Raw genomic sequence first — 12,906 nt, 5'->3', positions numbered from 1 at the left:
GTTAATTAACCTGGTGGACTACAAATGCAGTAAAAGGATAATGGATGCTTTGGAATTATGGTCGAGTTGTCAGTCAGTAGGGTCCCGAAACGAGCCACATGTGTCGAGGCTGGCCAAGGTAAGCTCCATCCCGTTCTACCAAAGGCAGTTTTATGGGAACCGCGCGTGAATGGTTTTATGTCGTGTGAGAGGGATTTGGGAAAGTCATGCGTCATGCTTTTCGAGTGGCCCTGTTTGGGTAGGAAATGGCAGGGTAGCTGAGCAGCTAGAACAGTGCTCCCGGTCACAGCATACAGATTATTCTTGATGCCTGTAACTAAACGATGGAGTTTAAACAGCAAATTGACTGAGGCGTCAGTCTTCGTCGTTGAATATATTCTCTCCCCTAATGAACGTGTTCTGCCGTAAACAGCCATGCACTGTGATGGAAGCCTTTAGATAACATCAGATTTAATATAATCATGGAGCGTCAAAGTTATGCAGAAATAAAGGGGGAGCTAGACCGATACTGCGCACGTATAAAGAAATGAAGGCATTCTCTAACTTGATTCTGGAACCCACCGGCTCGTTTAGTTAGGCGAAAAAACTCAGAATTTGAACCCTAGAAATGAAATGAAATTACATTACACATATTACATACAATAATTACATTACATATTTTACTTTTAAAATACACCGAGGAATTATCTCTCTGCTTGGCCAAAAACGATTTTTCGTTACCGCAACTGATTTCTTATTCCGACTGGTATGCAAAATTTGTCGTCAAAATAAATAACATTGTTTTGTGACGTGAACACCAATGGCAACGCGTGTTTTCATAATTCTGCAACCAGAGAAACATTCCAACGTGTTAGTTATTATTGTAACGATAAAACACATATCTACTTCCACTTCAGTTCAAGTCCGAGAAGGACAAGGACCGGTTATAGATGGATTGCTTGAAGCACAAATCAGAACATCACTTACATTTTCACAACTTAATGTTTGACTTTAATGCAATTGACAACCGAATGAAGCCCACGGGCGACAGAATTCCTTTTCGAGAACACAAATATGGTATTTTGTAGTTTTGTGTATGCATGATCCCATATGTTCCCAAATGACCTTTTGTTTCGTGGAGATTCAACCCGTTTTTTGCACCACTAATTCATAGCTTTTCCAAGAACTATTTTCAGCGAGAACACTTCCCGGTGTGGGTTCAATAGGTGTACTTATTTCGTAGAAGATGCCCCACTCAATCAGATAGTAGAATATCAGTATGATTTACCCATAGGTATACTACTGAAATTGAATGGGAAACCTGCAGACAAACTGATCGAGTAGACATAAAGAACGCACTGATCACACCTCCGCTAATGGTGAGAAAAAGCTTACAAATTACATGTCGAAGTCGATTAGTAAGTCAACCACCAATGAATAGAAAATTGGCCTAGATGAGCTATTCACGTGACCTAATTTTTAAGCAAGTCATCCGCGACGCGATCGCACACTACTCACGGTATTCACGAAACTAAATCCCCACAGTAATGAGCAACGCTTGACGCTGATTTTTTACAAAGCCACATAGACACAGAGACCACACATTGACGCCCTACTTTGTACTTTTTGGGGGAAACAATTTCGTCAAATACGAAAACGCTACATCTAAACAGAATGCGAGAGGTTGGGTGCTGGAATGCACAGCCAATCAAATAGTTTCTTCCATGTCGGGACATACCGAACTGGCATAAACGTATGTTACTCAGGGTCTAATGTACTGGAGTTGTTTTCCCCTGAAAAACTCTCAAAGCTCTTACATACAACTCTTAGCAAAACCAAAAATGCTAAAAGATACAGCAATATTATTTAAACGTTTATTTACCTCATGAGATATTTTGTCGTCTAGTCCAGCAATGATCGACTTGAATCAACCGCCAAATTAAAACACCGCTCTGATCAGTCCTTGAAATTGCGGACCGTCACTACACATTTTCTGTTTAGTTAACTTTGTTGTCCAAATGATAAATCATGAATTCATTGTACGGGGAATGTAAAATTGGTTGGCAGAATAAAACTCGATGTGAATCTCCAATGCTAGAATTTGAATTCGTTAAATTCCACACGAATTCGCGTCGGTATCGGTGGGGAGCGGGTAGCCATGCTGGACAAAGTGGAACACAGTCTGCATGATTATGCACGGTCGAAATGCTTAAATGGAACAGTCAGTGTGGATAAAGATGGCTTTCTAGCGTTAAAGCGGTGGCTTGCAAACTAATCGCTAAGCTTAGCGAACAGACCAAAGTGTACCTAGCTGACTGTCAATAAACCGGACCTACGAATTGGACACAGTACCAATTGTATCGTCTGCTTAATTAATTCTGTCTGCCTGGTCATAAGACAGAGGATACAGCCGGAGAATTTCTACTAAAACTTTATGGGAATACTGTTCTTAACTTATGCATGATTGTAGGATCAGATTGCTTGAATTCACATTATCATGAATTTCAGATGGTCAACATTCAATCTAGTGCAATGGTGTCACACTGACCTTTTGTCCTAGTACGTTTGATTTCGACGATATTTCACTCCGACCTAGTATAAATTCCATTATAATCATCCTGATGGCGTCCAATCAAGAAGAGAGATTTTGTGGGATGGTACTCTATCGAATGCAGTTGTCAACCGCGGTATGCGTCATTTAAGTAAGGAATAAAACCGTATGAATCGGTAGCAGAAACTCAGTGTTTAGAGTCTCACTGAAAGGCAACCGTTCATAACAGAACCCCGTGAGTCAGGACCTCTGGATAGAGACCTCTCCCAAATTGTTGCATAAAACTTCATGATAGCTTGACTACGATGTCCCCCGTTAATTGCAGTGATTTTATGAACTGTAGAAGTGTCATCCTGATGCCAAAAGTCATTCTGACTCTTGGCAACACAAGAAGCGAAATTTCAGCCAAATACAGAGTGATCGTTAATAAACTGCTTCAGACGGTTCAGCGTATGCCTAGAGGCGTGTTCTCTCACCAGCACCGTAGGTCTTTCTCCCGTTTTCCGCATTTAGATTTTGTGGCTTGTATACAACCTTTATCCTCTCGGCTTATAAAAGATGGCTTAGGTGTGGTGGGACTGCCTCAGCACTGGATGTGATATAAACTCACGCGATACAAGATGATGGCCAGAACAACAAGGAAATCAATTAGGAAGATGGAATTATGCTTACCAGAAACGACCACGGTTGCGTCAAACAACGGAATAGGCTGATCAGTCACATGGGCGCAAAACATAAACTTTTTTTCCGGAAAAAATTCCTGATGAAACTTTGGATATTCCATGTGATGCCAGAAACAAGGCTTGATAACAGATATTTTATGGATAGCCTGGAGCGTATGGGCAGGTGATTCTTGAGGGGTGGGGAGACCGCTAAAGCAACGTTTTCTTTTTTAGTGGTTTGCTAACCAGTGTCAGCATGCAGGTGGATATAATGGGAAGAGAGGTGAGGCTTCTAGGTAATTTTAACTGATGTACTGAAATTGTGCATCCCATGAAGTCTATTGTGGTAGCTATCTGTGTCACACCCGGAGGTCGGGACTTCGGATGGTGTATAGTACAGTATACTTGTTGTGTAGTCACCAGCATTTTGAATTATAAGACGACCCCCAGCACCTAACTCTTCCAGCCCGTTTGAAATCACTTCGCAGGTGACTCTTCGTATGGGTATAGATGTGCGTGTATATGTATGCATTTTCCGTGCTTTGCACGGATAATGGGAGCAGCGTTTCACTTGATCTACGCAAAATAATCCACGCAGACCTAACGGTGAGGTAAAGTGAAGTAGCCCCATATCGTTCTTCTATCAACCGGTCATTCTTAAAACTATGTTTTGCGAGTAGCCTTCCTTTCAAAAATAAGTACGTAAGTCTTTCTAGGAACAACTTGATGGATGATAGTTTTACATGTTGCCAATTTCCTGGGTACGCTCGAAAGAAAGCTTAAGGTTTCCTTAAAGTTGCGTCCGCTTTTCGACTGCATATATCTCTTTTAAGGGTTATGACAAATCCTTTTCTCAATTGTGGGACTAAAGATGATAGGTTAAACTCCCTGAAAAGTGAAGAAATAGGGTCCATTATCTAATAAATAAACCCCAGGCCGCCTAGACTAGACACAGTTTCTAAAGTCGGAGCCGGCTAACCCCAAATGCCTCTGACCTTTTTGAGGCGACATTGAAAACGTTCTGAAAGACATACCATTATTGTGGACCAAAGTAATCCAAGTGAATCCATTCCCGTGGATTTAGGAGCTGATGCTATGAAGAAGTTGTAGTTTCACCGGATATTGCCTCCCTTATTGCACTCTGCTTGAATCTGCGAGCAATTTTACCAGCCTTGGCTTACAGCCATAAAGCATACCCTTCGGTGATGGCTTTCTTTCTAGAATGATCCTCATCAAACGTTTCTGACGCTTGGTGCCGCAGTTTGGTGGCACATCACTACTGTGGACCCACACTGGACAATCACTCATCTTTGGTAAAGTCCCTCTGCAAAAGGACGACTGCTGACATGTATTTTTTACTTTCCGATATCCTGCTGCGGCAAAGGTCGTACGTAGTTACCGTAATAATTGTAGTGAGGTGCCGAATTGCTTCAGGAAATATTTGTTGGATTCCGCAGTCCGTTGAGGCTTATTTATGTCACTGCCAACTTCCTGTTTGTTGAGGTAGCAGACTTGACAGTGTTTAATGCTTGTTAAATGGTATGTTGAAGCTAAAACTCCTTCTGCCGTTTACTCGCAATATTTCCTCGTTAATGAGAGTACTAGGGGTGGATTGAAGACGGCCATTCTTTAATCACTTCGAGACTTATGCAGTGGGACCACACCAGTATCATCTGACGCTGAGGCAGGTAGGATGGTCAGAAGTTTAGGTTTGTCAAAGAATGCCAATATACCAGATGTTTTTAATGGCTACTTCAAAAAGTGGCTGTTTGAAAGGCGTGTGACTTGTCTCACTAGACTGACAATAATTAGATGAGTTCAAGTCCTAGTGAACGGCTGCAGTTTGAAATGAGTGCCAACATATGTCTAACAAATGAATGATGTAGCGCGTCACAGTTGAAGTTTCTATAAGATGATGTTGTCTTACCCGTACGGTGCAAAGACAACTGAGACCTGGCGACAACAAATTTATTTTTCATCTAAGAGGCATCTTGTTAACATGATTGTGAACCACATTTTCTGAATTAGCTCACCATCATCTGGTAATAAAGCTGAGAATCGTGCCTCGGACAGTTCAAATAAGTTAGAAGCACCTACTCCAAACGACCATATCACTGTAGTATCCAAGGAAAATGTGATACTTTTGCCTAACTTCTGGTGGCCGAGTTTTTTTCGGATTCTGGTGGCATACTTGTTCATCTTCTCCAAGATTCTGGCAAAGATTTGAGTGAGGCTGTACTGAGCACCTTCAATGCGTCTTTTTGTCAGATTATTTATAAACACGTATTGAAAAATAGTTGCATTTATCCCGTTCTCAAACATGATGGGAAGTATCATTCCACCGCTTTTTTTCCAGTTTTACTGAAAATCGCAGACAATCACAATTACTATGGAGTACTTTTTCTTTTACTAGCCCACCTATCTTCAACCCTTGTAGTTTTCTCATGAAAAGAATTACAACACGGTGCTTCAATTTCTGTCGTTAACCTATTTGTTGTCTACAAACAGAAGGAACCTCATAATATAAATTATTAATCTGCGCATTTTTCGGCGGTTTTTATTGCACACCAACAGCTTGATTCCGCTGCGCAGTCTGTATCCTCATTCTTTACATTTCTTTGTCGTTTATCATGCACAAAGATTGGAGGAAGAGCTCCCAGCCCCTTTCTAAGAATAATGCTATTATCCAATTACCTTTTCATGAGAGACCTGAGTTTGTTTGGCCCATTGGTTGCAAAAACTTCCAAAATGTGTTGAAGAGTATACTTTGGTCGTTGGTGCGGTTTTTATTGCACACCAACAGCTTGATTCCGCTGCGCAGTCTGTATCCTCATTCTTTACATTTCTTTGTCGTTTATCATGCACAAAGATTGGAGGAAGAGCTCCCAGCCCCTTTCTAAGAATAATGCTATTATCCAATTACCTTTTCATGAGAGACCTGAGTTTGTTTGGCCCATTGGTTGCAAAAACTTCCAAAATGTGTTGAAGAGTATACTTTTGGTCGTTGGTTTGTTCGCTGAGCCGGGCAGTTTGACTACAATCAAATCAAGTTGCAATCAAATTGCCCAACCTTGCGAAGAAACAGACGACTATCTATGCTATCTGAGCTGCAAACATTCTCTTCTAGAGTATATTTTTCGTTATGGTCTTTCCCAAGTTTGACTCTGCTTATCTTGGAACAATTTTACCTGTTCCAAACTTTATTTTGCTAAACTTAACCTATAACTTACCATCTCCATTTGTCCATACTGGGCACTCCTGCATTGCTGTGTTGATGGTCCTCGTATAAAATACCAAGCAGAACATTCTCGAAACTGCGCATAGGCATCACATAATTCTAACTATTTCAGGCATTTGAAACTGAGCATATCCATCACTTCGGTTCTTGAAGTAACATTCCAAGCGCTGTGGAATATTCTGCATATGACAGCCAAAACAGTGTTGCTCACTGGACAATTTAGAGCTTAATTTCAGGCGTTCTTGGCAATCTGCCTTTGTGCTGTTTCACTGTAATTCATCCTGACCAATTGAAGAATTTCTTCTGCCCCACCGACCACGGTCACTTCTCGCCAATTTAGTGTTTTCCAATCCACTTCTCCTCCAATTTTGATGCAACACTAAGAGATTGCAGTCAAACTAAGAAAGTATCTAAGCATAATCATACATGTACTGTCATGTGAATAAATCCAACTATTCTTTGTTGATTTTCACATAACACAAACCGCCGAATATTAATGCCCATCTTCAAGAAGACCAGTCTACTTGCTTTTGTGGCTACCTAATTATCCATCTACCAAACAGCTTATGCAAGAGAGCACAAGTTACAATCATTATTAAAGGAAGGGGCGATTGATACTGTTTCATGAACGCGTAATCTTGTTAAAAACATGTGACTAGTTTTGGACGCGTGTATAATTTAATAAATGGTTGACTTTGATATTACCCGATAATCCTGGATAAATAAAACGCTATAGTGCGATTCCAAACTTTTTTAAAGTAGTTGAATTCGCTTGATGGACCTGATTACTGGGCGTGTGCACAAATAATTTTCTGCAGTTCCTTTATGCAGGCGATTATGAAGTGTGAGGTTTTATCATGTGTGACGACATCCGAGATTCAGTTCTGTTCGCCGACTGGGAAAGTACATTAAACCTACTGGACAGTTAGACTAGTTTACTGACAAAATATTCGGTCCTTGATCGAGTAATCGATACAGTTAGGAATGTAATTTGGTCATATGACCTTAAATCTAGAACAGTTTGGGCAATTCAGTGGTTGCGACCAAGCCAGTCTCATTGAAATGCACAGACACCATACTGTGGTTGTGGTTGCGAACAAGTTGCGCATTCGAAACCAAGTAGTCAGTGGAGTTTGTGAACTGAAGAAAGAGTGAGCTTCGTTTATCCGAAAAAAAACGATACTAATAAACTCAAATCTATACGTAACAGTTGTCTAAATTACTATTTATTCCATGAAGTAACATATTCATATTAAAATCGGAATTCTTCGTAGGCCCACAGTAGCTAACATTTAAATATCACGTAAATAATCCGGAAAGTCTGAAGCATCTGTGAATACATGATTATGTTTTGATATGCTGACCCATTCTTAAGTAACGTAAAGGATCGTTATTACTGTGGTGACACCTGTGCTCTTCAAAAAGCTTGTACCTAATGTTCAAGTTGGGTTCAACCTTTCTGAATGTTTCAGCTTTTCTTATGTTTTATAACATTAGATTCATCATCTTCTAAACTCCATATGAATGTGGTTTGATATAATGGATACATTTTCCACGTAGTTTGCACAATACGTTGGCCTCTGATTTTCTCCACATTCGCTGTGATTCTAGGCTACGGTTGTTTTAAGAACGATTTTCGTAACTGGACGAGTTTTCGCCTACATTTTGGAACTTTATATATATGGGAATTTATCCGCATGTATAGCCAATATACCTACAGACATTTTTCTTTCTACTTTATATCTTACACGGTACCCAACTTTTTCGTGCCTCTTCTGGATGAACATGAGCGTCTAAACCTTTTCAATCAAATACGCACATTATGTGGGCATCCAATTATGGCGGAAATACCAAATCGATTGGTATTGGGAACTTGATACTTTTTCTTCTATTCCATTTCGTTAATAAAGCGGTGCAAGAACACTCCGTTGGTAAAGTCACAGTACTCGCGTTCTGTACGGCACAAACTTGCAGTAATATCAAGTAATGTGTTTATGAATGTAGATTCTTCCAACTACTTGGAAGTCCATGTTATGATTAGCTCACGTCCACTCGCCTTTCAAAACTATTACGTTTGCCGAGCATCAATTAACGTGGTAATTGCTTGCGATCATTCTGAATTGCCGCTGGCGTATACTTTCCAAAGGGTGTTTCAATTTTACCCGTTGGTTTATTTAAACAGCCAACTTCTGTCATCACAACAGGCTAATCAGTGATCAAATAAGTTTGTCTCTTCCACTGGGATAGACGTTTCAGCGCGGTAGCAATAGCCGTGGGTCCTGCTGATCCGGCAAGGAATGCAATGAATACGTGATCAAGCAAAGAGTATAAACAAAATACAAATGCACTTGAATCGGCCTCGTACTTGTTTGAACGGTTACCCACTTCTCAATTATTTTGGCTAGCTCACCCTAAATAAAGTTCATTAGACTCAACTTGGCTCTTGTTTTGCTTCATCAGACTTGCAAATTCTTGGCCGTAGTAAAAGAAACATAGTTGATGAAAATGAAATCTTGTTCACGATTGAGAAATATCTATGGACATTTCCAGAAGATTCCGTGTCTGGATGTTTTGGAAAAACCGCCTGGCAGGTTTCAAGTGTCAGTTGCGCTAACCGAAGAATATCAACTTGAGGTACATACTACAGAATGCCAAATCGTTAATGAGTATCCTTCTAGATGTCAGAAAATACAACTGTGTCATAGAAGCCGGAAGTTTTAAACGGTAGAGGACAAATTTACAGCAAACTTTTCTACACTACTGTTGTGTGATTTATAAAAATCGGACGAAACATAAGGTAAATTTAACAAAATTTTTGAACTTATTTTGATTAAGTGTCCGTCTTTTTTCTGTGAATAAGTAACGTTTTCAGCAAGTTATCCACTCTCAACTTTTGTCCGCAATCTTTTTTATTTACCATTAAAATGCCCCGTTGATCCAAAAAGTGTATGATATGCCGAGAACTTCTTTTGGATGCGCCTCCAGCATCGTTTGTACAGCAAGTAAAAACTGACATTTAACTCAGCTGTATGATTTATGCTTCATGCAGGTGAAGTTCTCATTCACAATGTAGGTTTGACATTTTCCTTGACCATAAAAATTAACTGGCTTAAAGGTTTGGAGGCAGAATTAAATGAATAAGACGTTTCTCGGACACATTTAACGAGTGATATTTCACAAGTTGCTCGTTTGGCGGTTGCCAAAAACCGGTAGATAATCTTTGACGCTCCAGTTCGTTGCTCCGTTAAAGTTAGCTGATGGATACGGTGCTCACGTCTAAAATCAATGACGAAAAAAATCGTTCTGCTTAAACACCCTTTCGGTGCCTAGCTTACATGCAACCCGAGAGAAGCGCGAGGGCTGAGAAACTGCCAAGTTACCCAAGCCTAGACAGGGGAAGTCGAGAGTGAGATCGGGTTCGAACCAAGGACCTGCCGACCAGTAAATTCACGGTCTAACCACTTGAGCTATCTTGCCCCCCACCATCAATGACGAAACAGTGTCGTAAATGCTATCATTTATCGCCTACCAACGAGTCGGATGTGGTATGATTAGTGCTACAGTTAGAATGAGTTGCAATATTTCTCGTGGATTGTATTTTCTGAAACGAAGGGGAAAATCTCTTTTTTCTTACGAGTCGCGGAACTAAACCAGATCAGGCTCTACACAGAAGCCATTGAGCGATTCCTCCTTAGAGAGTTGTCAAGACACCAGGGGTCCGTGTAAGCAAGTTAGCGCGGATCACCGATAACCAAATAAATCGCACTCAAGGGAGAACCCGCATAGTGTATACAGTGTCAACGGGAAGGCATCAAATTGGGGAATATTCAAGACTTGTGATACTAGTTCGGTAAAGAAACATCTTTTATTCAGTGAAATTAAACAACAGCGGCAAATTTTCGCACTGGATTATTGATTATCATTTTATTTTTATTTTAACCAAGGTGATGCTTTCAACTTACACAAACATTCGAATTATGGGTAGCCAATCAAAATTGTTAGCTACCACACTGTCTCGCAAACAATCCGAAAAAGTAGTTTTTTTTTCTATGGGCGAAAGCCGAAACTGCTTAACCGTGGGATTCGATCGGGGGTTTATTTTCCCAGCAAGTAAATGAACTGGTTGATCTCGACGTCTTCGGTCAGTATAATCAACTACAAAAAGCTATGCTAAATTAAGGTTACATTGCAGAACAGGGCGCTAATGAATTAAGCTGTAGTAACTGAAGTGCGAAAGTTACTTTTCCGTGGGAGTAGGACTAGAGCCGTCATCGTCTCCTCCATCGTGAGGTTGTTCAGGGTGTAGCCACTGGATTTAATCCTCAGCATGGTGAACATCTTGATTTCTGTGACTGCAGAGCATCTATTACTCGGTTCCCTCTCATTCACTATCATTCGGGTTGGAGATCAACAAACGAGGATCAGGAGACGCTGTACACGTACATTGAATCCACTACTGATAACTCACACGTTCGCATACACCACGCATTTTGCACTAGCTTACAGTTTACCATACTGGCTGACTCACAAGTAGCAACTTGACGTATTTTAAATTGACCAGAACTTAACTTCTCCTGTGTACTTCATTAATGAAATGGCGAAAAGCATACAAGCAGTACAAACCCTGTGTTTGAACAAAATGCAGACGTATTTTTGGCGTAATAATCAAAAAGGTGTCTCAAACGTGGGGTGATGTTTACCCTTGTTTAATAGCAACATATAAGTAACATCGGGAAATGGAGGTGTGGAAGCACTTTCCGAGTTGGAAGAATAAAAGTATCTCTAACAAGACTGTTTTGGGAGTTTTCATAGGCGATGGGAAAAGCTAGTTAAATGGTGGTTGATTTAATATGTATATCAGAAATAAATTTGAATGTTTGTAGGATTTTTCCTTGTAAACGCTCCCAAACTCTGCACCGAACGAGCAGACATATTTTCATCCTTTCGAAAGCTTTTGAAGTTCCAAGGCATGGTTGCTAGTAGGCTGAACAGATGTAATAGGTGATCCCATTATCCCTAGTTGGCGGTATGCAACAACAAAAAATATTCGCCTTCCGTCCACTCCTGCACTCCAATAACGTATGTCAGTAAAGGAAACAAATATTATGAAAGAGCGCTCGTTTTGGAAGCAGACTGTCCGCTTTTGCTACCACCACTCATGAATTTGTCATATCTCATACCTTTCGATTTATTGCAGTAAGCTCAGCTCTTAAGTTTGAACACAGTATTTGATATTTCACTGGTCGTTCTCATCTACTATGCTGTCCGTATTTTTCCAACCGGGACCACTGGTTTCCGTGCATAGCTCAGTTATTCGTACTAAGACACTAGAAAACAGAAAAATGCAACTTTAGAATCTTAGTGGATTTTTGTATGCATATTGAAGTATCATTTTTTATCAAAAGGAAAGCAGGAGTTTCCAAAAGGAATCAAGAACACAACATGAAGTAATACAGAATAACCAGGACAGAAAGTTTTTATAGTCCCCAGAAGAGGGATAGCAAAGTGGTTACTTACCGGTCAGTGCGTATAGAAAAAATCTCTCAATAAACTAGGCTCAGAATAATCTAAAGTTACATTCAGCTTCTTTTGAACACATAGAAAGAGCCTCTTCCGATTATTTCCACTGCCTCAGCGAATTCAATAACAAGTGAGTTTTCATGGCTGAACAGAGTTTAGATGTCCCTGCACCTGTGCTTCAAAGTTTCACCTCTTATGAGATGCATGTAGTACCCTGGTAATATAGATTTTGTAAATACTAAGACTAACAGATCCACTGTGTGATGAATGTGTTCAAATATGAAAGAAATTTATCAGTTTCTTCATTTTAATTGAGCGTTATTGGACTTTAAGGCAAACTTCATGGCCATCCTGTTATCATTGGAAATAATCATGGTTTTATCAACGTTGTGCTTATAATATAATACTGATACTAAAACGTACTATACTGCACAATTACTGCACAACGCGGCGAGTGTATTCCGGTTTATATATATATATATATATATATATATATATATTCCAGTGTCTAACACTGTGAAGTATCTGGTAAACAAGGCGGAACAAGATTGTCCGGCGATGAGATATTCAGATTCACTCAACTGTCACGGCATCTTACGGCCCAGGATGGACGCGACAACAGACATTTGTTCTGCTTCTTTCATGAAATTGGAGAAAGCGGTACCAAATTTTCTGTTCCAATATTTTTATAAGCAAATGGAAATGTCCAAGAAAACTAAGAAGAAAAATATTCTGCAGACTGCTGCCAAATATGTGTGAAAAAAGTGATTGATCCATTTTGATAGAGAGAAATCCCGTTAACTACAGATAATTTTCTAACAAATTTGAACAAAGGTAGAATGCTCTTTAAATGTATGGTTCCACTGGAACAAGCATATTTTACTACGTCAAGAAGTACAATGACGCCACAAAGATAAATTATTATCGTTCAACTCATGAAAGTATTGTAACTCAGG

General features: G+C 39.9%; 2 protein-coding genes across 2 annotated transcripts in view; one reads left to right on the top strand and one right to left on the bottom strand.

The window, feature by feature from the left end:
- The window catches only part of T265_08053 (hypothetical protein), a gene marked incomplete at both ends in the record, with an annotated part of 74,229 nt that overhangs the window by 41,276 nt on the left and 20,047 nt on the right, over positions 1 to 12,906 (top strand). The window lies entirely within an intron of this gene.
- T265_08052 (hypothetical protein) overlaps positions 1 to 12,906 on the bottom strand; it is a gene marked incomplete at both ends in the record, with an annotated part of 70,844 nt that overhangs the window by 38,133 nt on the left and 19,805 nt on the right. The window lies entirely within an intron of this gene.

Source organism: Opisthorchis viverrini (assembly GCF_000715545.1).
Source record: "Opisthorchis viverrini unplaced genomic scaffold opera_v5_200, whole genome shotgun sequence".
Classification (NCBI taxonomy): Eukaryota; Metazoa; Platyhelminthes; class Trematoda; order Opisthorchiida; family Opisthorchiidae; genus Opisthorchis; species Opisthorchis viverrini.
Note: the sequence above shows the minus strand (reverse complement) of the source record. Positions and strands in the feature narration are given on the sequence as shown.